This window comes from Calidris pugnax, unplaced genomic scaffold, assembly GCF_001431845.1.
Source record: "Calidris pugnax isolate Ruff unplaced genomic scaffold, ASM143184v1 scaffold8, whole genome shotgun sequence".
NCBI classification, from domain to species: domain Eukaryota; kingdom Metazoa; phylum Chordata; class Aves; order Charadriiformes; family Scolopacidae; genus Calidris; species Calidris pugnax.
In genome coordinates this window covers 16696763-16722825 of record NW_015090830.1, presented here as the reverse complement: position 1 = coordinate 16722825, position 26063 = coordinate 16696763, and positions in this window count along the sequence as shown.

The window sequence follows — 26063 nt, the reverse complement described above, 5'->3', positions numbered from 1 at the left end:
GGGACTAAATAGGAAGTTAGAGTGCTTTGCAAATCCTTATCCATGTCTTTCCTCCTGGGACCTCCAGCGCAGAGCAAGCACTGCCAGGTGGCTGCAGAGGAGCTGATCTGTCAGGCACTCTAACTATGCCCTGGGCTTGGGTGGGAGGACCCATGCACACCCCTGTGACCTGAAGCATGGCCCTTTAGCAGGAGAGAAAAAGAGTACAGCCTTGGGCAATGAAACCTAATTTCACTCCAAGGAGTTCTAGTTAATGGGAACTCAGAGAAAGCAGGATTAGACCACAGGGACTATTTCCAACGAAGTACAAAACGCCTGCATCTCCCATGGTCCAGTCACCGCATAGCCTCTCCCGTGGGTGTTGGCTGAATTACAGTAAATTAAGATAAGGGGAGCTGGGTGGGTAATTAAGACTTCTATATGCATGTTTTGAAGCAGGATCCAGTAAATTCACGGCTAAAATTTTGAAAAAAATCGGGTAGGTTAAGCATTTTAAGTCCACCGTGTTCTTACTTGCAAGATGCAAATCTTTTGAGCTCCTTCTGAAGCATCTCACTGGAAAAGGGGCTATAAATCATGAGATACCTGACTTTTGTTGTTTGGGACACTACAAAAACTAGGGAAATGTGTTTAATGAACATTCTTCTTGTTCAAAGCATTTCAGTAGTTCAGCTCTGATATTGTTTCAAAACTGTTTTCTCAAGGCCCTCCAGCACATGGCGTTACGAAAAAAGTTGTCAGACTGGTTTTAACACATCTCTTCAGTACTGATAAGCAAAAGTTCACTGAAATAATTCTCAATAAGATACATGTGGAATATACCTTTCTTAAGGCTTTCTTGTTGAATTCAAGCTTTGAGGAGACCTGTTGCATTCTAAGCCTAAGCAGCCTCTTTCAAAGTTATTAGAAAAGTACAGGGATGTGTCACATACTGTGCTAAAGAGAGTCTATGTCACATCCTGTTAACCGTGTCTGCTTTTAAACCTGTTTTGTAAGTACAGTGAGTGGCTGACAGTCTCCAGCTGCAAAGAGCTTTGAAACTACACTAGCGAGTTTCAAAAGAAAGCCAGACACTACCGTATTTTGGTTGCTAAAGGTAAAACACTCAATAGCATGTTTTCCTTAATGAAGTAAACGATTTAATCTGGAGACTGCTTTGCTTAACAATGCCATCATTAAAATGGTAATGGGCTTTGAGGTCCCTATTCAGCATGGTACAGCATCATACCTTTGCTGCTATTGTTTCATCCTGTTTACACAGAAGTTTCTGCAATTTGGTCTGGTAAGAACAAGATATTAACCAAGGAAATAAGTCTCCAAAATAGCATGTGGCTAAATCTTTAAATTTATCTTAATAGGGCCCAATCTATTCTTTCCATGAAGCCAGTCAGCCATTTTAGTAGGATGCAAAATAGTTCCCCTCAAGGTGGAAACAAGATGAGCTGTAATTTAAAAAAAAATATTATCTATGTTGGAAATAATGATATTAAAAGCCAAACCAGTCTAAAATTAGTCAGAAAATAAGTGTTTTACTAAACCTTACACTAACCTGTTAAAATGATTTGGTAAAACTTTATGCATCTTTCTTCTCTCTAATAACCAGGGGACTTGACTGAACACAGCTAGAAAAAGCCCTACTTAAATAGGTTATTTTTTTCATCCTAATTTTCCCGTGTACAAGTTAAAGCAAAAACAAAGCAAAAATACTTCTGCAGATGGGCTCAAGTATCAGACCTGCAACTTTTCTATGTTTCCTCTTCCATATGTGTGCATTAACTAGCCTCTCACTGCAGACCAGGCCCCATGCCCAAAGCTTGGCAGTGAAGGGCTAGTCTGGGATGCCACAATCAACTCCTGTTCAAAGCAGCCACAGGTTGTAGGTCTAATTCCCCATTATACCTAAGCTGTGCCTTGTGCCTTGTCATGTTATCTGGTCCTTATGGGGACCTCTAAGACATCAATACAGATTTAGAGCAGCATCAAGGTCCCTGCCATTTACCCTTGAATAGAAAGGCCTTTGCCAGAGCCAAGAATAACTAGAAAGCAGCAACTTTCTGGCCACACCTCTTTCCTCACATCATCTCTACAGAAAGGGGCGGGGGGAATAGATAGGAAGCACCACGGGGCATAGGAGGATTTTGTTGTGACTGTTTCCATAAGGTTTAATGTGACTTTTTTTTTTTTTTTTTTTCCAGAGGGGCATAAAAAGGGCTCAGCCTAACAAGGAAATCAGACCCTCCCTGCCAGTAAGCAAAGGAACGGTTTCTAACGCAAGTGCTTCTTCTCCATAATGTTTAGTTTTCCCATCTCACTGGGTTGCCTCAACGCACATGGAAACATGCTGATAATACATGTGACCATCAGGGCTTTCTGTGCCAGTCCCGGAAGAGGAAGCTTTCTAACCTGGCATGTTCACCTGATAATGAGAGACTTGTGGGATCCCCCTGTCCAGATCTGCAAGACTGCAGGGCAGCAAAGGCCTGTGCAAGCAGATGGCATGAAAGACTGCGTCCACTCAGTGCTCTGCATTGCCAGGAGAGCTGACAAAACCAAGAAATGTTGCTCCACATCAAATAAGCATGACATACCTCAGCAATTATTGATCTTAAAATTGTGGATAAAGACTGTCTAAATATTTTCCAGGACTAGAGGCAATGGGTTACATTCATCTATGAGGTATCACCCTGGCCCTCCCCGGAGTTCTCTTTAAGAAAAGCTTTGTGGCCCAGCATTTTACCCATTATTGGTTTCTATTTTTTTCGTAAAACAGGAGTAATGGTACAATAGATGAGTTCTATTTCACCCCAATTTGCTTACATCCATGTAACTTTTATTATTAAATTTAGTTTTTAGTAGCCAGTGATTTGGGAAATCAACTTGACAAATTATCCCACATAAAAAGTAGAAACAGTAACATTCATTGTGCACCCTTGAATGTCCTTGAATTAAAGGGCATGGATTCTTTTAAACACTGAGGAGCTTTCAGAGATGAAATAAGCTAAAGGGATGTTTATTTATAGCAGTACCTCCTTGACAAATAATTCAAAGGAGTAAAAGGAATAGCTGCATGGTTTGCTCCAGTGACTTTTGTTCCCTTAATGAAATGTACACACATACCCTCATCCCTTGGCTGGATGCATATCTATCTGCTGCGTGGCCTGCACTGACACACTCGGTGTGTCCCCTCACTCCTGATGCATCTGTGAGCTTGACAGCTCAGTCCTCCTGTCGATCCTCAGGCTGGGAGCAGAATCAGTCCCGTGTACAGCAACCCTTTTTTTTTTTTTTTCCAGAACACCAATGCTTTAGAAAAACATCGACTCTGGAAGAAAACTAAAGAAGAAACAGATATATTATGGTATCTGTCTTCTGTGGGCTTTTTTTCGTTCTTCATTCTAACTCTGAAAAGTGATTCCCCACCCTGTGAATAGAGGTCTATTTCTCTATGAGAGGAAGATGAAAATCAGATTGTAAGAGCTGGAGGGAATAGGGAGAAATGATGCATGACTGAGCCTCAAGTTGAATATTTTTTGATTGTTCTTTTAGTTTGTTTTCCACTTTGAAAGTATTTAGTTTGGGGATTTCCAATAGAAGCGGGGTTGATGAGTTCTCTCTTTTAATTTAAGTAACAATATTGAAAATTGTTCATCTAAAGTAACAATGCTGAAAAGAAGATGGATGCAAACTTAAGATTTTGAGTCAATGTTCACCTTCTTTGACACCCTTAAACTTTCAGAAATTCAGGCCACCAAACAAAAATTACTTGCATGCAAAAGTGCTGCACAGGGCTACTACAGATTTGTGGGTGAGCTCTGCATCTCATGCTACATCAGTAAGGCAGTTTATTTCTATCTCTGTTTTCTTAGTAGTTTACAATACATAGGGGATAAATTCTGAGAGTTTTATTGCATCAGGAAATGTAAAAGTTGTGTACTTAACTAATACACTTTGTTGGGACGTTTTTAAAAACATTTCCTGATCTGACTGCAAGAGTTATCCAGCCTATACAGTTTCAGCTTCCTCCTCCTCCATTAGCAAGGCTCACCTATGATATTCACTGCATCATTGCATCCAAGCCAAACTTGGTTACTGCGGCAACTAAGTTTTTCTTCTCAAAGGGTCACAGGGAAACACATCTTTCAGGATCCCCTAGTAACCGTCAGCTGGTAGGACTGGGGAACATCAACAGTGAAATGCCTGCTTTCCATTGCTAAGGCAGCGCCGCCTGTGCCTGCAACAAGGGGGGCAGAGTCTAGTTACATTCCTGACCCACTTTCACATCACTCCCTCCTCCTCCTCCTCCATCTCCTCCTCCCTCCCTGAGCACAGCAGCAACCAGCAGGGCAGCAGGAGCCTCCATTTAGCAAGCCTCACACACCCGCAGCCACCAAGCTGTGTGCCGTCTCCTAGTAAGCAGCAGAAGCGCAGGTTTCCCCAGCAGCGTGTGGGGAATGGGAGGGAGAACGGCAAACCTGAGAAGGAGGTCTTCCCTCTCACCACCCTGTATGTGCAGCGATGGTGCTTCTGTCTTTTGTCTAGCCCTTTCACGCACCCGCATCGACGCATGCACCCGCACCAAATGCAGCATAAGGGCTGTCCCCCTTCCCTCCACTCCCAAGCCGGCCAGCCGTGCTTGGACGAGCATTTAGTTTCCTCTCCCAACACCCCTTCTGCCATCTCCTTGCCTCCGGATTTGCCTGAGTTCACATGTCTGACTGTCCTGCTCCCCTCCTCACCCACCTCCTTTATGTAACCCTGCCATTCCCTTTCCCCAGATATTGCAAAACCTCCTCCCGCTTCCCAACGTGGCGGGCAGGTCAGTGAGTAAGAGGAGGGAGCTCCTGACTGGTTTTGCATCGCTCACAGCATCCGTCTGTTACCCTAAGAAGGACGCTGCCTTCCCCTCAGGCAGCTGAGAGGGATTTCACCCCATGCTGGGGGCAGACACTAAACCCCCACGCCTCACCTCGCCTCACCTCTCCACCGGTGCTGCCCATGGATCCTGGGCCTTGCACCACAGGCAGCCATGGGACTCTACAGGCCATGGGAGGCCATGGCTGCCTGGGAGGGGACATGCAGAAAAGCCTGGGGGAGAAACTGCTGCTTGGGGGGTGTGGAGACAGCTTGGGGATGCATGTACCACCCTGGGGGTACCAACATTTGGAGTGTGACCAGGCCTCACGAGGCCCAGGAGGATGGCTGCCACCCGGGGGTGCAGGCAAGGCCCAGCTCCAGGCCTCGGCCTTGTCTGTCTCCCCTCAGGGTTTGGGGCCACCCCTGAGGCGAGGAGAGGGGAAGGTGGCTGCCAGCAACACCCCCTCCCCAGTCCCTCAGCAGGTGGGGGGTTTCAGAGCTCCCTCCTTACCAGGGACTAGAGCTCCCCAACTAGGGGAGTGTGCCGGCCCTGAGGCCACGGGCAGGGGGGGACACCTCCTGGGGCCATAGGGGAGCCCTGCTGCCAGGACACGCACAGGCCCACCACCGTGGCTGCGAGAGATGTTAATGGCAGCTGGTTTTTCGGTTTATTTTTTTTTCCTTTTAGGTCTGTTATTGCAAAATTCCATCTATGACCACAAGCAGGCTGTTCCCTCGCCCTGCCGCGCAGCCCACCCTGAGAGGGCGCCTTGGGATGTTGGTGCGGGATGGGGCTCGCACCGAGGAGATGTTCCTGTCCCATGGTGGTGTTAGGTGCTCACCTGCCTGTGACATGAACTGTTGCTGGCCTGGCAGACCCCAGGGAAAAAAAAAAAAGGGAAAAAAAGTGGTTATTTCCCCCTTGCCTATGGTGGGAAGGTGCCCCAGTTTTAAAATTGCGACTTAGATTTCATGTGTTGCTTTCTCAGCCCACAGGGTGGGTTTTTTTTTGGTGGTGGAAATGGGAATAAAAATAGCTGTTTAATTTCTGAAGGCAAAAAGCGGCTGCTTAAAAAGTTGTTCACTGTTCTTTGTGCTTGTATAACTTAAAACCACCTGTTTTCAAGTTTGGGCTTGATACATATTTCTGCTCCGTTCCTGTAAGCGCTTCAGCACATGTTGCACACATGCGTATGTCTGCGGAGTCAGGGGCCTGAATCTTCAATGTCACCCTAAATCTTTAGTGCTGTACCACATTTACAAAACTAGTTGAGTAATAGATTAATAATAACTCAAAATAACATGACACACAAGCAGTATATTATTTCCATCACCACAGAAAAGGTGGGTTTCCAGATTCTCTCTCTAAATGTGCGCATAGCAGAGTTTGAGGTACAGAGTGTGTAGTAGATTTGTATTTTTAATTATTAATTTTGAACTAAATGTTCATACTTCTCATTTAACCTAATGTCTTACACATAAAAGGGCCCTAAAACATTTAAGTATTATTTACGTAAGCTTTAAATTAGCATGAACTGTCCTGTGTGCTGCCAGTACTACGCTGGTAGCAGTACCTCAAGCATCTTTAAACCTTCCTCAGGTATTTCTGCACAACAGTGAGTTGACGCCCATAGCTTGCCATGCACTAGGGAAGAGTTACACACCTGCAGGGGTGTTTGTAAGGACACGAGATCGCACACAGATTATTTTGCTCCCTGGTAATGTTTTTTAGCTTGAGTGAATACACTGGGCTTCCCTGCATCTGTTGCGACCACGACAGCGACAGCAAGTGGTGAAGTGCACTTGCACTGACAGACGTTTAAGTGGAAATGAGCAAGGAAAAATTAGAAAGAAAATGTGAGAAACCACCAAGAAAAAAAATAAATGCAGAACGACAACAGTGATAGATGTAAAAACTACTAAACTAATTTTGAGTGCAGTATTTTTCACAATCTTGTGGTTGAGATAAAACACACCTCTGAATAGGCAGCAGTACTTGTGCTGCAAATGCATTTTTCATCTCTTCAGAGCTGTTCAAGAAATTAAAGAACAGTGACTATTTGCAATACTGTTTGATAGCTTATTATTAAAATAGTAGCATCCGCAATCCTAATGTCAGAAGACACGATTGAAACAAATTGCTGGGCTGTTTAATGAACGATTGTGGATGAGCAGCATATACCTTTTTCTATAAGGGATTTTTACTTCTTCCTAGGCTTGCAAAAATCCTATCCAAATCAGCAACTGCAAGATATTTCCAAGAAAAGCTGTCGAAAGGAATGCATTGTCTGGATTTATTGCATAAAATATCGCTTTACTGTACTTTATAGTGAAAATCTATTAATGAAACAGCTTGTTTGGGGGAGTTTTTTGTGCTAGTTCCTAGAGGTAGTGGAGAAAGGGAGGTGAAATTGTATGATGCAAGTTGGTGCAGACACTGAGCCTTGCTGCAGTTGCTCAAGTTTAAAGGTGCGTCGCACGGGTGTATTTTCTGTATGCAAGACAAATTTTAAGGTGAAATCTTTACCGTACCTGCTGTAGTAAAGACGATGGTTGAAATATACCAGTCAAGCACTCTCCTTCAGTGAGTTCGTGTTACGCATAAAGAGTGGCTTGCTAAAAAATATGGCTAGTAAAGTGATAAAGCAGATGCATATGCAGGAGGTTTCGAAAGTCCCAGAGGAGCGTGGCAGGGAGGCTGTCCCGAGATTATCTTGGGCTGTCCTGAGCTGCTGGGATGGCATAAGGGAGCATGCCGAGAGCAGGGGCCGGCAAGCAGCTCCTTAAGATAGTTACTTAAGACAGTTACTGAAGATGGCCTTTATTTCAGGCACCTACTGCAGCTGTAAAAATAGGCGTGCAAGGGAATATCCTGGGAGAGCCTTCCCCAAACAGCGAGGCGTGCCTGGAGGTGCACCACCATGAAGGCTGAGGTGTGGAGGGGCCCCGCTCTAATGGGAGGTGCGTGGAGGATCCCGAGGGTGGCATGAAGCAGGAGGAGCAGGAATGGCTCTCCCTGTCTCTCCCTTCTTCCCTGTGGCCCTCAGCCACGCTGATGGCCATGGGGCAAAGGCCTGGGGCTTTGGGGGGGAGAGAGCCCATCAGACATGGCAACTTTGGGGGGTGTGTAAGGGAGAGGAAGACAAGGGGCAAAAAACCCCAGACAAGCCCCTTTTTTATGCCTTCTATTTCAAAGACACTAGGGTCTGTCTTTCCTGCTCTCAAGGATTATTTTTTTTTCATTTTTATTTTATTTAAACCTTGCTGTAGCTGCTGCTGATGTGGTAAAGTAGGCGAGGGCAGCAGCACACCCCTGTTTGGGGCTGACCTCGCCTGGTTTGCCTTGCAGTGAGGCTGGCGCTGCTCGGCTTCGCTGTTTTTTTACTTCGGGATCGGTCAGAAACGTTACCCCGAGGTAAAAAAAGCTGCACCTCTTTGCACGGCGAAGGCAAGGCCTCGCTCTGCCTCAGCCATCTCCCTCGGTAATTGGAATTTCAGCGAGTACCTGCCCCTGAGATGAATGTTGTGCGGCATTCCCAGGCACGCCCCACCTCAAACGCCAGCCCAATCTTCCTCCGGGCCCCAGCACAGCATCAACAGCCTTTTCCTGCCCGGAGCGACGAGCGCCGGCTGTGGAGCAAGGCTCCCTGCTCCCCGTGAGCCACTGATTCATGCCACTCCTCCATCAGCAAGCCAGGAGATGCCTCCCCCATCTCGGGGACCTGGTGTTGAGTAGTTATCCCAGGCGAAGTTCATGCTTAGAAAGAAGGTCTTTTTCTTTCTCCGTTGGCCCCGTTCTTGAAGATTTATATGACCGATTTTTCTAAACTCTTCTTAATTGTAGAGATAACGTATTTAAAACATATGTGCTTCCCGTAGTGCTTTGAATGCTGTCTGCCTCTTGCCCTGTCTACGTTCACAGAAGGTACTCGTGCATATGGAAACAATCAGGCTACCCAAAAGACAACACACTTGATACTGCTAATTACACGGAGTAAACGCCGCTGGGACTATAACCAGTCTCTAGATCTGAGTCAGTGTTTTGCTGCTGAGCTAAAGAAGAAAGTCCATTATGTGCGCTCGCATTATAGCCAGCTAAGTCCCTGCTGCACATATTGCTGATTTCTGTACATGCTACATGGCAGAGTGCCAAGGAATTGTAGCACAAACAGGATTTTATAACCAGTGTTATTTAAGGATGGGCAAACTGCGAAGCTCCAAAAGTTAATGATTCTAGCGCACTTTCAATTAATTTTTATTGTCAAGCTATATTTCAGGGTACTAAAGACCTCTTGTGATGACAAGAAGGAGTGTGTGGGAACAGGCGGGAATACAGTATGCATTGTTATTCTCTCTGATTTATAGATCAGTGAATAACCTGTCTGGATAACAAGTTACTGTTTTCCTCTCATGTTAGATGGAATTCATCTTTGGGTTGAGCTCCCCTCAGAATAGGCATTTTAGCAATATAAATACAGGACCAGGCATCATATTGTACAAATGGCACATGTGAGCCCCTGCGCAGAATTAAATATCACCCTTTCTGCATTAAGGGTATCTGTAATTCTGGTGTTGTTAATCAATCTTACAATAGCCTGATACAGAAATCAACAAATGAAGTTAAAAGTATTAACTACATCTTAATGACTTACAGAAGGAACTTATGACAGGACACTGTATTTTAAAACACAAGTACATACTGAAGTCTACATGCCATAAATATCAAAATCTGGAGTAAAGCAGGCTGTACACAAGCAAAGTGATATGCTATATCACTCATATGGCTATATCACTCATATATGGCCTCATATATGAGCATCAGGTTCACCACCTCAGCTCCATCCCTGTCCGTCTGAAACTGTAGGCCAGCATCGTTGGCTGACCAGAAGCACCAGCTGGCAGCTGGGCTTTGCCTTCCCTTCTTCTTGCAGAAGACACGAGTTTGGGCTTCGACCCAGACACCGGCTGATTTAGAGGGACATGCTGCGCTCGAGACTCTTTCAGATTTGACTGAGAGTGGACAGCAGATTGGAAAGGGATTAAAGGAAGACTGAGGGACAGAGCAATTGCATAAGCCCCATTTCCTTAGGAAACCTATGGAAAAAAAAAAAAAACCTAATCCAAACCAAAACACACGCTTTGGAAAGCATTGGTAGAGCTGGGCCACAATCAGGCGTCCTGCTTTAGCTTGCAGCTGAGTGAGGCGGCCGCTCCGGTCGTCTCCTTCTCCGCTGCCCCAGGTTACTGCTTCATCGGCTGTGCTGATTCAGCTGTTTGTCTAGCTGCCCTTTAAGCCAGTTCTGTGAAATGATCCACTTAAAAGACATGCTTTTCAGGGAGGATGTTTGGTGTTGTTTTTTTTTTTAACCCAAAGGTCCTTAAAAAAATCTTTAGAGCTCAGCTACACAAACACTTCATTTGGTGTCATGGGACAGCAGGTGTAAGTGTCTCTGTGCGTGTGTGAGAGATGAGGGGGAGCTACACCATGGGGCTCTGCTTCAGTCTGACCAGATGTATGTCCGTAACCTGAAGTGGCAAAACCAGTGTTACATCTGTTCTGGTGTTCCTACTCTTCCCAAGTCTGCCAAGACCATAAAGTAACTTTACGCCTGCCTCCTTACTGAGTGGTCACTCTGTGGTGAGCTGCCATCCTCACCACAGGGTACCCACTGCAGAAAGATGTCTTCCTTTGGACCCATCAGTTTTGGCAGACCTAGCCTACGCTGATTTTTGCCAGTTAAGCTGTGTCATACCAATTTGAGAACTTAAATAATGGCAAAGGTGTGCCCGCACCATTTAAAAGGTTAGCCAAGCCTAATGCATTAGCACCAGGCTCATCTCCATGTGAAAGCTGGCATGTGACAAGCCAGAGTATGAACTTCTTGTTCATTGAACATACTCTTGTTCAATGAACTTCTTGGACACTGTCACCCTGCACTTAGACTGTAGATGTTTATATAGGCTGTGGCAGAAGTTACTGTCTCCAGCTCTTCCCTGGTGCTGGAGGTTCCTGCTGCTTCGGATCCAGGGAGTAGGCTGTGGGGTGACCACTTCCCATCTTGCACTGGGTGGTGGCTTATAATGTTGAAATACTAGGCCTCTGCTAACCTACCTCATTCAGACTGAAAAAAACTGAGAAGCATTCAAGCGCAGTTCAGCAAAGCAGACTTGAAGGGATGGTAACCACAGCCTGGGAGGACAGACCTTTTCCACCAGCACTTTAGCTTGGGAGGCTGTGCATCTGAAGCCCAGGCCCCTGTGTGGATGTTGATAGATTATCTCTAGGGAGTTTATTGCAGAGAGACCTGCTGCTTTTTTTCTAGCGTGAAACCACACAGCTCCTCCTTTGGACTGGCATCCTGCTCCAGCTAATGGGGGCAGCTGTTCAAATCATCTGCTTCTGCTTAAAAGGGGTAGATATAACCTTTGTGTATGCTAAGTGGGAGGTAGCTCACCCCTCTTTGAAATGCAGGTAAGCTACTTCATCGCTGATTGCAAACCAAGAGCATCTTCATGGGGAAGTTCTCTGCTGAAACCAAAGTGAAACTCTACCCTTGGCTTTCTTATTGCTACCTCCTGAGTCACCACATCCTTCTCTTGTCACCATCACCTTTCAGTTTAGATAAAGTGGCAACAAGCTACGGCATTCAGCAGTAAGTGAGAAGTGGGTCTGTCTGTGTTTGTGGGAAACAGATTAATTTATGGAGGGGTTAAAACCTGCTGTTTGAAAGCAGCGAACACCGAAGGGTCCACCTGGGGAGAACATTTCTGGCGTGCTGCAATTTTACGTTGCTTCCCTACGTTTCTTGTGGAGACAAGCCCCAAGGAATCTGAAGACTTGGCTTATTTTCCTGATCCTGCAACAGATTTCCTGCCTTGCCTAGCCATGGGCAAGTCCTTTAGGTTCACATTTTCAAGCATGGGCTTTAATTCTAGCCCTGTTGCTTGAGATACCCAGAATATGTCTTGCATGTGTATTACTCACTTGCAGCTCTAGCCAAAATTAACAGAAGCTGCCTGTACACAGAAGTGCACTGAAAATTAGATGCTACTTAGAAAAAACAGGACCAGCTCTGTCTATTACTCAGCTTGCTCATATGTTCAGTGGAGATGATAACACCTGTCCAGCTGGGGAGACACCAGGCTAAATTAATTAATGTTTGTGAAGTATGTGAAGCAATTAAATACTTTTTTTTTTGGTAGCATTATTTGCAAATGTAAAGGAGAAGGGCTCTTTGAGCATTGTTTCTCTTGTTTTGGTGTTTTTATTGGGCTTAAATAAGTGTAAACATTACCTCCTTCAACAGCAAGCTTGCTGCCCATAAAGAATTTGGTTTTGATTAGAAGGATTAAGGCATGAGATTTTGGTTCCTCTCACTTGTTTATGAGCATGAATTTGCTACACATAAATCACCGCAGGTCAGAACATTGCTGTTCCCTTAGCACAAGGTAAGAGAGCACAGAATCACTCTTTCAAGTTGTGCAATTGGACAGGATTTGGCTTGTCCTGATTTTGTGTTCGGAGAACTCAGACTGCCCTTTGTGCTTGATGTTTTACCTCTTTTTCTCCTGAAGGTCCAGTGGAGAAATCTGACTAGGCGCGTTTGTATCACTCACTTGCTGCCTGCTCTTTGCCTGTGTTCAGTGTTTAGCTGAAATTAAAGCACAGCTTCCTTCTCTTTTGCTCTCTGTTAGATTTCCCAGTGTTTCACCAGGCTGTAGTTTTATGAACTCCTCAAGCTGGCACTGATGCTGGAAGAAGCAGCTGTATTTTCTTTATACCTGTTCCAGAGTGCATGTGGCTGTAAGGGGGACCAGATCAGGGAAGCAGTCTGGCTCAGAAAATAACAGTTTCTATCTTTTAATCGATCAGCTTAATTTTGTGTGGTGCAGTTTCGGGATAGAGCTGAGCAGCAGGAGAAGGGCAGGAGCTGCAGAGAGAGGGAGTCAAGGCCCAATCCTTCAGGTGGCCTTGCACGGTGGTGTTTGCAGAAACGCGGTCTTACTATTTGCCACCCTGTGCCTCTTCATCTCTCTTAGTGCCACTATCTCTTGGTGGCAGGGGATGGTGGCAATAAGTTAATGTTACTCAGTAGCCAGCAAGCAATAGGGATAAAGACCCATATTGTGCCTTTCTGATCCCAAGGCTATCCCCCTCCCCCTTCCCATTCTTTGGTTTACTCAGTAGAGCTACCCTGATTCACATAAGCTAACAATCTGTTTGAGAAGAAACAATTAGGCCCACAGAAGTTGTTGACATCTTATTTTCATTTTTTTCAATGGCATAACGGGTACTCCAGTCCAGCTTGTCCTTTTGTGTTCTCCATCCCAGGCGTTCCTCCCAGATGCAAAGACCCTGTGAGGATGGGGACAGAACAGTGGCCCTCCCAGACGTTTTGAAGCAAGAGACTGCTAATGACACTTAGCATTTCTCACAGACCATGATGTGGCTGCTGAGCAGGCTATTAATTGAAAACACTGCCCAAACTAGGCAGGCCCCCTGGGCCAGCTGTGGGCCGCTTCCCATGCCCTCTGAGCCCACAGTGCTGGCAATTGCTGGGACGAGCCGTAGAGGCCAGGGAGGACGGACTGTGGTTGCAGGAGGCCATAAGAACAGCTCGGGTGTCTTTTCCAGGAACTGGAGTGCACGCTCCCTGCTTCTTCTTTCTCTGTGGTCTTTTGGAGTTCAGCGTAAATCAGATCCTGAAAACAGCATCCTGCTGCAGAAAAAACCAATGGTGCTAGCAACAGACTCCTACTATAAAAAAAAATCCTACCAGGAGCCAGATGCCCCCGATCCTGACAAAGATTGATCAAGTGGCTGGTGGTATCACCTTACACGTCGTTTTGGCAAGGGGGGGAAGCAGAGAATGATGGAAAGTTTTCAGGTGGGGTTGTATTAAAGAGGTGGTTTGTTTTTTTTTTGGTTTTGTGAAGTGGGAAAGAGTCATTCTACATGATACAGTGGCCGCACAGAGGCAGAGGGAAAGGAGGACTTGTGGGTTCGGAGGAGCAGCCGTTCCTGAAGGCAGCGCGGCTACAGATTCACGCTTTGCGAGCGGTCGGATTCGACAGTTGCCGTGGAAAGGAAATCTATTAAATGGCGGTACGGGAGGCTCTGTGACAGGTCTCCCGGGGGCAGGGTGAATCCTTGGGGCAAAGAACCGCTTTGGAGACGGGAGAAGGGGGAGAGAGATGATGCTCAGCCTCCCCACCAGCCTGTGCAGAACCGCCGCGCCGGGCCCCCCCGCCCCTCCTTCTGCAGCCGAGGGCAGGTCAGGCACCTCGCCTCAGCTTTCCACCCGCGCGGTAAGTGACGATGCTGCTTTTAAAAAAAAAAACAACAACCATTGCTTTAAGGTAATTACAGCCGTGACTTGCTTCCATTTCGCCGGCCGGGGCCGGGGCCGGGGCCGCCTCATGCCGTGGCCGCGGCGGGCGACAGGGCCCGCTCCCCGCCACGGAGCTGGCTGGGCTCGGCCTGCAGGCCCGCCCGCTCCGTGGGGTGCCCCTCGGCTACCCGTGGGGAAAACGCGGGTGGCCGTGTGGCTCCGCCAGGGGAAAAAAGTCGAGGAGGCGGCGGATGCGGCATCCCGGGGACGTGCGTGTCGGCAGTAACGTCCCCGGCTGTTGGGAAGGATCAGTTTATGAACTTTGCACTCCTCGGCGGAGTCGCCGGGCACCGTTAAGAAGGGGTTTGGGCCTGCAGAAGGGGTTTAGTACAAAAGCAGGGAGAGTGCTGGTCCGGGAATGGCATCCTTCTGCTGCTGTGCTGGCCGTTCCTCCTCGCCCCGTGGGCTGCACGCCGGGATCCCACGGCTCTGGGGTGGTTGCAGGGAACATTCCTTATAAAGACATCTCCTGGCACAAAGGCTGTCCCTGGGATCCTAGGTTGACATGAAGGCTTCTTAGAATAAGTAAATACCGGGGGTTTATTTCCTATTGAACTAGCAGGCAGTTTTTTTGCTCATTTTGCCGCAGTTTGCAGTGGCCAACCAGATAGGGGTGGATACTTCTTGCCTTCCTTCCTCTTTATACTTCCAGTCTGGGAAACGGGAAAAAAAAAAAAAGTTAGTGCAAAGAGTAACATCTGTGAGAGAGAGAGAGAGAGAGAAAAGGATGAGGCGGGCTGGCCAGGCAGCCAGCCTCAGGAGATGGTAACACAGAAGAGCTATTCATTCTGAGAGCCAGTTGCTCCTCGCCCTGCTAGATTATAAATTGGACACCTTATTAAGAGCTGATCCTCCAGCAGCCCCACCCAGGGCTGTGCTCACGCTCTCAACCGGCGGAACGTAATCCCATTTCACTACACATGCCTGGTACTGGATGAGCAGCAGCATCCTGGCTGTGTTCTGAAGGGTCGGTTGAAGAAGGCAGAGTTTTGGGAGAGAACGGGGAGGAGGGGTAGTTTGCAGTAGTTTGCACTAAAACGTGGGCACTTTTACGATGATGCTAGCTGCCTCGCCAAATAATTAAACTTTTTTTTTTTTTTTTCTTGTTTTCTCAGTTGTAACTTAAAAATGCTGACTCACTGGCGTGTTGTGCCAACCCAAATGTTGCTGCGGGAATCAACCACTGGAAGAGCCTGATGAGATGTAGCCCTGCCATGGCACAGGCTTCGTGTGGGCCTCTTTGGTGATTCCAAGTTTCCTGTCTGATGGTTTGCTTGGTCACTTATTTCTTGTGCCATTAGCCCAAAGGTCTGGACAGATTTAGGCAGATGTCAAGTTGAATGGTGGTTGCGGTGAAAATTTCATGGGAACATAAGTTTAACAAATTCAGCAAAGTTTTATCATCCTTGGCAAGACTGCCAAGCTTTTTGACCTTCATGCATCTTTCAATTGTTTGAAAAGTTCTCCGACTGGCATTTGAAATGCACAAAGTTATTGCCAGTTGTTGTCAGAAATAAATATCTGACATGTATTCTTCAGGGCTTGTTTTTGTGCTGAAGAAAACAGGATGGAGTATAATAAACCTGTTCCAGTGTCTGTGAACAGTTTTACACAGATGTTTTTCCTTCCAGCTGAAGGGTCCACGCAATACTAGATGCATTGTGAGGATTCTGCATCATCAGAACAATTATTCTGAATATTGTATAGATACATGGCTTGTTGGTTTCCCTATTGAGGTATTCTGTCTTACTTTCCTTGACAGGCAATTTACAGATAGATATATTATAAATGAGCAGTGGTCAGGAAATTCAAAAGTAACATGGAAATGCAGCCTTAAGGCCCCCTCCCTGTGTAGCAGTGAGTTATGGACATAGATTCAGGTGTATTCCAATGATACCTTCTAGACTTTTTGTCTTGTTTTGCATCTCATCCACTTTTGTGTTTAGTTTAGGAGGAAATAAATTTCTTTCAGGTCTGATTATCATTAGTGACTTATTTGTCATTTGAAAATGTTTGTGTGATTTCTCTCCAGGTTCTGACTCCCTGACTGTCAGTGGTATGTTGGAAAGCAATGACTCTTCAGATGTTCCTGGTTACCTTTATCTATCTGCCTCCAATTGCTTTATGAGCTCATGAAAATGAACACAAGGCATCTTCGACATTTCTCTCTCTCTTTTCCTCTCCTAGTTTTTACATAGGACACTTTTGCCAGGGAAACTGGTCAGTTTCAGGGAAACTGTTCAGGGAAACTGACCAGTTTCCCAGTAAATCAATGCCTCTGAATTCATGCTGCATGTGTATGTCTGTCTGCATGTGATTCCATGTGCCCTACCTCCCCACCCCCCCAAAAGTGTGGGCCTGTTGGTCAGTTAACTTGGCAAAAGAATACAGATCTGAAAGTGAAGTTCCAATAAGGTTAAAAGAGAGGCAGATGGGTACACGAGAGAGCCCGTTTGTGCTAGAAGCATCGTGGTGCTGTCAGCTCAGCTCGCCTTTTATCAGGCACCAGAGAACTCCCACTGCCCTTGGAAATCAGACTTCATCCTGTCTGTAAATCATGGACTGCTTGTTCATACTGGTGGTTTTGGTATGGTTAGAATAGAAAGGCTGGGATGAAAAACTGGAGTTTCTCTTTTGACATTTATGGTTGTCTACCGCAGGTGATCAGGAGTCAATAGTTGTGTCCGAGGCACTGGGAAGTCTCTGGTGCACACAGCTTCAAATTGGGTATTTATTTTATTGCAGAGCAATAAAACTGTCAGATCTAACGTAATATTAGAAGTGTGGATGTCTTCAAACCAATTTTGGCTAAGCTCATGACGGCTTTGAAAATAAGGGCAAAACCTTGAATATAAGCTGGGACTGAGTGGTCAGCAGAGCAAAGAGCAGAGCTCAGGCTTGTTTGGTGGTCTTGTGCCGCTGAGAGAATGGACCGAAGCATTCTTGTTCGGGACATCATTTCTAAACCTGCCAGGTTGTAGAGATCAGGCATGAAGGCCAAGTTCCATCTAGCAAATCATCTGATCAGAAATAGTGCTGAAGAACTGAATTTTTTTGCAGAAGCAATTGTTGGAGTTTCTGGGATGCATGAGTTCAGGTGAACCTTAAATCTTCCATTAGTCTTAATGCCAGTGATGGAGAATGGATGACATTATGGAAATGTAAAATACTTTCCTTTACCATCATCAGCCCAGGCTCTTGCGACAATTCAGCTTCTGCCAACTTCTCTTCATTCATTTGCTGATCTCAGCCAAGCCCTTGAAGAGCTGGGTAATGGTGTTATTTGCATGGGAGGTGAAGATGATGTAGAGATGGGTGTCATATGTGTACTGCTGACAAGTCAGTCCATGGTGCCACCGAATCTTCTCTAGAGGCTTTATATAGATATTGAACAGGCCGGGCGAGGGGAAAGAATCTTGTGTTATTCAGCAGGTGGAAAAGGTTTTGAAGGTTAAGGAAAGAGCAAGTGTTTATCATAAATCTCTTAAGCGTACAAGAGATTTATGTAGGGGATGTCTGAAGATGTACCAGCTCAGTTCTGTAAGGCTGTGGACAGACATTTATTTTCAAACAGCTGAGCTGCTTGGAGAGCCAACAGCCATTCCAGATGCTTGCTACCAATCCTCTGCTGATGGCGCCTGTACCACTTGCCCTGCTATTAGAAAAAGTGGTCCAAGGTCTTCCTAATCAATCAGGTGAAGCCTCTCAGTTTTAAGTGCTGACAAAGGTGGTGTTAGTTAACCCAGCTGACGCTGCTCTGCCTTTAATAGAGAGCTGTTAACTAGCACAGCCTTACCCTCAATTTTAGAAAGGAGGGAGAGGAGGAGGAGGTTGCAGCATTTCCCACAGAACATGTCTGAAGCCCTAGACAGTTACTGCATTGTCTCCTACAGGTCTGAAGATGGGTAAGACACGTGTGTGGGACTGGGTACACCTACTGGAACAGACTGTGTTACTCCTGTTTTGGTGAATATGTAGTTGGATGTTTTGTGCCAGGCATATGTGTAAAATATGTGTGAAGTACTTGCTTGTTATGTGAGCGACTAAAATGGTGTGTTTGGAGCTATGTGAGCCTCTGACGTAAACAAGAGCTGTTGGATGGGTACGCAGTGTGGTAGAAGCCCAGGTAACAAAGAGATCATTAGTATTGAAGTTTAAAAGAGCATTTACAAGAAATTTGCTTTAATTACAATGTTAGTGCCACTGTGGTTAAAGCTGAACCAACAAGTTATAGTAAAGTGTTTAAGACTATCAAGTTAGGGGCAAAGAAAGCTCCTGTGCTCAAAGGACCATTCAGAAATGGGAGGAAGTAGGAAGAAAACATGTGAGTGGTTTTTAAGAGATCCTGGTGTTCTTACAGGGTTTCCAGATCCAAAAATAGATCCAGATCCAGAACTGTTGAAGAATCCTTGATATGTGCACAGGCAGAATGGAACGAGTTGTGTGTGGCTCAATTGTCAACGTGTTTGTGTGCTGGGAGTGCTTTAACATGGAGAGCTGGCAGTATTGCCTACTGTGACCTTCAGGTAGTGAAGTGTTATCAAATGATTGCCTCTGAGGACTGGTGAGACTCAAGAGTCTTCCCAGCATCCCAGAAACAACCTGCAGCCTTTCTGAAACATGGAAGTGAGCACACAGTTTTTAAATTCTCCCTTCATCAAGAAACAAACCTGCCCTTCCGTGTAAAGCTGCTGATTTAGTGTATGATGCAAATATGTAAAAATAGATCTCCCTGATGTCTGACCCTGGCTCTAAACGAGTTCCCTAACTTACTGGTCATCCTGTTTCTGACCTGGGCCGGGATGGAGCATCCTACCTTAACAACAGTCTGAAACTCTGGTGGAATTTGGACTCGGATCCAAACTCAAGGCACAGGCTCTTCTCTAAATAAAAATAACTAGATCACAAGCTATTTTGAGGTAGTGACTTTTAGACAAGAAACGTGGGGCTTAGGTTTTTATTCCTGTTAAATACATCTGGACACTATCTTCCTTCCAGCCAATATTCTGAAAGTGCTTTCATCAGCTCAGAGCCAAATTACTCCAACTGGAAGGTGGAAACTATAGTACAACTGACATTATTCATGGTAAACACTGATGTTTTGTTGGTTGGTTGTTTTTTGGTTGTTTTTTTTTTTTTTTTGCCATGCAGAATATTCTGCTACTCTGGTTGCTGTCAATGCTGATATAGTTCCTGTCGTGGCCTGTGATGAATAGCATACGCAATGCTAGGTTGAGATAAGAGCCAACAGCATGTTGGAAAGCCTTCTCTAAATATGAATCCCCACAGTTCTGCCTTTCTTGACAGGGAGGTGGTTAATAAAATTGTCACTCCTGGTACGATTTACATAGCTGCCAAAGCTGCTGATCGCCATTACCTCTTCCCTTCCATCAGCTCCTGCTGGCAAATCTTGGTGTTTTTTTTTTCCTGTTTACTTGGCTATACCTAGTATAATGATATGAATAGTTTCCATTCAAGAAGAATGTGGTGGGATGGGAGACGAGGAAGTGGTGCAATGGGACCTTATTGTCAATGGCACTAAGTAGGAAGCACTAAAGCATGTTCTGCATCAGTGGGAGCTGGCTGTGTGTGGTACCCTACTAGGAGCATTCTCACTGTGCTCAGCAGATGGATGGCAGGAGGATTTCATTGCTGTGTTTTAAGGTGAGCGCCCTTTTCACCTCAGGAGCTCCAAGCAGTCTATGAACTTCAGTTAATTTAAAGCTCTGGACTGTGTAAATTATTATCCTGTTGTATCGAGCAGCAAACTGGTTTACTTAGGATGTCACAGGAAGTTTTCAGCTTTGCCAAGGGTATAAACTAGATCTTCTGACTCATAAGTCTGGGCTATAATCGAAGGAGTTTTCTTCCTCTTAACATAACTCTTAACCTACCTTCTCTTTGATATTATCCCATCTTCCCCTAATCACTGGGCGACATCTGATCTCTGTGACTCTTGTACAGCATCCAAGATCTATTGTACTTGATCCAAGATCTTGCCTTTCATTTCTGGCTCTTCCATCTCAGTCCCTGGTGATTCCAGGAGGCTCATCCCAAGCCTGGCTGCCGAGCCCCTGGAGAGCAGGGTACACCTTGGAAAGCAGGGTGTTCCTCGGTGGTGTATCTCACCACAGCACAGAGATTTCCCAGGACCAACCACAGGAATGGTCGCAGTGTCCTCCATTAAACTCTAGTGTGGAGGATGCCTATTGCCACCCACACGCTTCCTGCAATTTCTGCTTAAACACAGTGTTCTTTACTTGCTGCCTGCGGTTGGTATGTAAAGCTACTTTCTGTAGTTTTAAAGCTGCTGCCCCCTCCAAAGTGGCTTTATTTTAGTGTTCGGTTCAGTGATTTTGACAGAGTACTTACTAGCCGGTATCTAAGGCTTTTTTTAGGCTAAAGTTAACATATAGCATTGCTTTTGTCAACATTATGATTTTTCTTTTGTTCTCTAATCTCATTAATTGTCTTAGGGCTATTGTCTCTTCCACCCCCTGCTCCTCCCCTCCCCCCCCTTAAAGGATTTGCAATTGCTCTTTTGGGCTATGGATGCCATGGACTAAATCCTGGCCTAATTTATGCCTGTAAGACTGATGGAGCTGCATACGTGCACATGAGGACACAGTTAATGGGATGTTGAAGTTGTTTCCCTATTTTGAGAAACCATATAGTCTAGAGGACTGGTGTTGGGAATTGTCATTTAGGAATTCCTAAATCTGTAAATCCTCATGTACAGCTGGCTTCTCCCCTGACTTGTATAGTTTTACTGGTGATAAAAAAAAATATATATATTTTAAATTTTAGGTGCTGTACTGGTAGAACTCATTACTGGAGTTCTAAAACTTTTGTAACAGCTTTTTACACAATGCAGCTCTTTTCCCATTCTACCTAGTATTAAAGGCTTGTCTACACCAGGAGATTTCCCAGATGGAGAATTGTATTCAAATAAATTTAACATTGGTACAGGGGGTGAAAATTGAGATTTAGGTTCAGTTTTGTAGAGGATTTGTACTTTCCAGAATTTGATCTGACAAACTTTAAAATCTTCTGGGTTTTTACTCCCAACTCCTTTGTTTTTTGTGGGTTTTTGGGGTTGGTGTGTTTGGTTTTTTTTTTGTTTTGGATCAATTGGAAGCTTTGATTTTGAGTTTTGCAGCTTACCCAATGCAATACAGAGATGAAATTAAAATGAAAGTAGTTTTGAAATTAAAAAAAAAGCAGCTATGTTGCATTTCATACATGCTGAAAAATGTTTCAACACCATTGGAACTCCTGCTTTTCCTGACTTTCTTCTTAAGGGAAATCCTGGCAAAATCCGCTGGATTTTGTGATGTGTTTTGATTTCTCTGGTGGATGGAGGAGAGCTGGACCAGCAGAGCTCCCTGTGCAGAGGGTGTTATTCCAGAAGAAGAGCACTCCCTCACCCGCAGAGAGGAGTGATCCAATTCGCCTTCTGTCCGGGGGAAGGAGGGAGGAGAGGGGGAGTAAGGATGCTTCCTTCCCAGCGCTCGGGGCTGCTGGCCAAGAATGCAAGTCTAAATTCAAGCCCGGTGAGTGCTGTGCCAGATCCAGAGAGTTTGGAGTCCCTTTGTCCAGAAGCTTGCAATACTTGAGGGAGTTGCCAAATGGGATGTGTGGCATCCATGTAATATATCTGATGCATGAAAACTGGTTCCTACCAAGCTTACCGTGGTGCCTGAGGCAAAAGTGCTTCTGATTCCCCACATGATGCAGCAATCACCAGAGCACTTCTGTTCTCTGGCTACAATGGCAGTTCAGGACAACCTCCTGCCTGGGGTCAGGCTGAGGCAGATGGCACGCACAGGGAGAGGAGAGGTGGTGCTGCCTTTGACCCTGCTCTCCCTCTCTGGGAAGGGAGGACCTGATGCCGTTTGCATTTCTCCCTAGGCTGAACCATTAAGTCTGATGACAGAAATGAACCTTTCCCCCTGGATGTGGGCCAAAAGACTCCTTTTTTTTTTTTTTTTTTTTTTTTTTTTTGCCTTTCCCTTCCCCTCCTGTCTCTTTCATAACCGTCATTTTCACATATCTCTGGAACATATCACGTACTGCTGTCATGTGCTGTAGGTGCGCTCCCCTTTTTTCTTCAGCTGCGTCCTGCTTCCCATCTGCCAGATAAGAGCCTCTCCTTGTGTGGCTGATGCTTGTTTGCCACAGGTGACAGGGTGGACCGAAGCCATTGCTTCTGCCCCAAGGGAGAGCCTCTGCATCTAGGAGAGAGGGAAATGTGCTCTGGAAAGGCCACCTAGCAGCCTCCCTGTCAACAGGGCTGGAGCAATTCCTGTGGGATGAGACTGCCTGTGTTCTTCTGCCTCATCGGAAAGTTCAGCCAGTTGTGCTTGTGCAAACCCCTCTGAGGTTGAGCAGGTGTCAGCGAGGACACAGCCTGGGTTGCAGAACTCCTATGACAGGCTGTGCCGGACAGAGAGAGAACTTGTCTTGGGAGGAATTGTTGTTGTGTTTCATAGGGATGCCCATGGAAGAGAGTAGGGAGGGGGAACCCCGTGATGACTCTTCCCAAGACAGCAGTGCCCAAGGTGGGTTTCCCATTTCTGTACTAATGGTCCTCACATCAAATGCCAAGGGGTTGCTGAGGGCTGCCTGTGGAGCAGCTCTGATACGGGGCATGCCATTGCAGAGCCCTGCCCAAGGGCATCGGTTCAGCCAGAGGTGGAGCAGAAACAACGTGGTTTGCTGTGGCATGGTTCTCTTGGGCTTGAATTCCTGCTAAACTGGGTCTGAAAGGGCCTGCTTGGATGTGTGATTCGTAAGGTTTATAACCCAGGTCTGTACTTGGATCCAGGCTAGAGAGACTAAAGAAGATGTGATCCCTCCATCCCTCATCCTCCTAACATCAGTCACGATCCTGGCACACGTTCCTCCAGCTTTCTGGGGCTTCTGGTCAAAGCTGCACTGAGAGCAAGAGCTCTGGACCAGAAAATGAGAGTTAAAGCTTTTTCTTGGGGCTATCCCAGCCCGGGCAGCTGTGCTGTCTCCTGGGCCACAGCTCAGCTGCTCTGGCTCCACAAGCAGCAGCCCTGCTTGTCCCCTGCAGTGTGTGCCAGGAGGTGGGTTTCAGCTGTGAAACAGAGCATGGTCTCTTTTGCTCTCCCTGGGTTGGGGTCCAGAGAGTGTGCCCTTTCCCTGGCATCTCACTTGCTCCTTCATCTTCTCCTCCGTTCACATTGGGGCTGCTTTTTCCCTGTGAGCAATCCCCTGTTTTTCTGTCCCGTGCTGGCTGGGAGTGAGGATTTCTGTGTCAGCCTCCCAGGCAGTGTGACTTGTTTCCAGCACGCAACAGGCAGACCTCTATCCGGATGAATGTCCCTGTTAAATATGTATGAATCTGATTGACTTGGACTTCCTATTTGCCCAGGTTTTATTCATTTTTATTCAGTTGTGGGTCCCTCCTGCTAAACAGGGAGTTGTAACCACATCTCAGTGAGTTTTGACTTGTTTGAGAGGCTGCCCTCAATCTTTTAAAGTTTCCTCCCCTCCTCCTCTGCTCCATCTCCCTCTGGCTCCTTCCCGCCCCCCCCCTCTCTCTCCGCAGCTGCTGGACAGCTTTGTGACCACCAGTTAGGATGGCTGTTTGCCACTCTCCCATGATTGCTGCCATGTGCTGTTTTCCTTATGCCTGTTCCCTGTTTTCTTCCCCGGTCAAAGAGGAATTCTCCTCCATGGAGAGAGGAGCCAGCGCAGTTGTCTCTGGGCTGAAGTGGGAGCTCCTGCTTAGCTCTTGCTCCGTGGAAAGAAGCCTAGCACTTTTTTTTTTTTTAATGGCAACCAGTGATTTTTGCCTTGTGCTTCTCCGTACGCCGGGAGGTTTTTATTTGTGTTCAAATGGCTGATCCTTTGGCTTCCTACCTGAGCTGTGTGATTACGTACCAGCGTGAGGGCTTTGACTCCCGTACCCGGGGTGGCGGGGTGGAGGGTTGCTCAACCCAGCTGTTTACTGCTTCTCTGCCACAGGCTACCAGCCAGCAGGCTAGCAAAGTGTGTGCTGGCATCCCCGCCGGAGGAGTCGCTTTGGGGGCAGGATGGCCTTTCTGTCCTGCCGGCTCCTGGAGGCTGCGAGCACCAGTGGCGGAGCTGGAACAGGAAGCTGGTGCTTTATAAATAGGCTTATTGTTGTGAATGGGGCAAAAGTCCTAGGGAGAGGGGTGCCTGCACAGGGGCCGGTGAGCTTGTATAACCTGCCTGTGCTGGGCCCTCAGGACTTTGGATGGGATTTTTGGTGGTATCAAAGGAACTTCAGTACCTGACTCCTGATGAGGTTTTGCCTTTTAAGCTTGTGGGATGTTTCCCTTCCTCCCCAGCCATCGGGGAATCCTCCCAGACAGTCCATGCTTGCCCTGATGTGAATTAACAGCAAATTACGGCAGAGAGATCTCTAAGGGCACGTGTTGGCCCACAAGCTGGAGTGCCACCCGCTGAAGCGGTGGGTGCCCAGAACCACCACCTAAGCCTGGATGAAATCAAGGACTTGCAGACTTTGCAGTCTGCCCTCGCTGCGCCTGTCCTACGCCTTTGCCTTTTGGGGAAGCTGGTGAGCCAGCTGATGCCTTAGATATTGCAGGCCCAGGAAAGAGAACATCTCCTGCACCTTGTTGTGCTCCATGGAGATGTCACACTGGGTGGCAGTCCCCTGCAGGGACCTACACAGGCCACCTGGCCAGGCAGGTGATGTTAGGTCTCCTCGTCCTGCCTAATCCGGGAGGGCGTGAACTGGAGAAGGAAAGGTTTTCTCCTCCTCTGCCACAGAAATCTGCTCCTGCGTTTTCCTGGGAGCACCCGTGGCACCAGCTCTGCCAGGAAGCCTTCTGTGGCTGGCAAGCTGCTACAGCCTTTGACCAGGGCGTCGGGTTCCTGTTGAATCCCAGCCAGAGCCGCCTGTGGAATGGTGGTGTGAATCAGGGTGAGCTGGCACCTGGGAATGTGGGGAGAGGGGAGGCCCCTTTGCCTCCTCGGCTGCTGTGGGTGGCAGCCAGCTGCCCCAGTGTCTGTTGGGTGGTCTTCCTCCAGGGATAAAACCCTCTGAGACCTACCCTTCCTCTTCCATGAGCTGGGATGGGACTGTGCTGTTGAGGCAGGACTTGGTGACAAAGTGGCTACTTCCCCTTCCCCCTCCCCACCACATTTTATTTTACATTTAAAATGTATTTATTTTATTTTACTTCATCCCAGTCTATTTTTTTTATATAGTTATTTATACTTTTTTATTTTCCTTCCCCCCTACCCCTGAGTGCTTTTCAGGCTGACAGCCCCTCTCCCCCTCCTCTCTGCCCCTCCCTCTCTATCTGCTCGGTGGGAAGGTGGTTCCTCAGGTGCTGGAGCTTGTCCCTGCACGTAGTCCATCCTGAGGAGCTGGGGAGGGCTGTCCCGCCAGCCCGGCTGGGTGGCAGTGCTCACGCCAGGCTGATTCTCATGGTGTGTCACTCGGGTGCCCTGTGCTCCTGTGGCCACTTGCTCCCACGTGCTCGCTGACCTTTTTCTGAGATGGGGCCACAGGCCACCTCTCCTGCAACCCCGTCCCTCTTTGAAGATACAATACGATTCCTTTATCTCCCGGCGCCAGGCGAGCCTGGGATGCTCAGAGGTGCAGATAACACTGCCGCTGCGCACACCAGGCAGGCGAGTGGGGACCTCTCTCCCCCTGCGCTCAGCAGATGGCTGCCTGGTCATCTCCCTGCCCTTGCTTTTACTTCTGGTGGGTGCAGATGGATCCAGCTGCCGTTTCCTACCCGTTAGCAAATCGCGGGGTGTCTCTTCGAGGTGCAGGGTGCTGGGCAA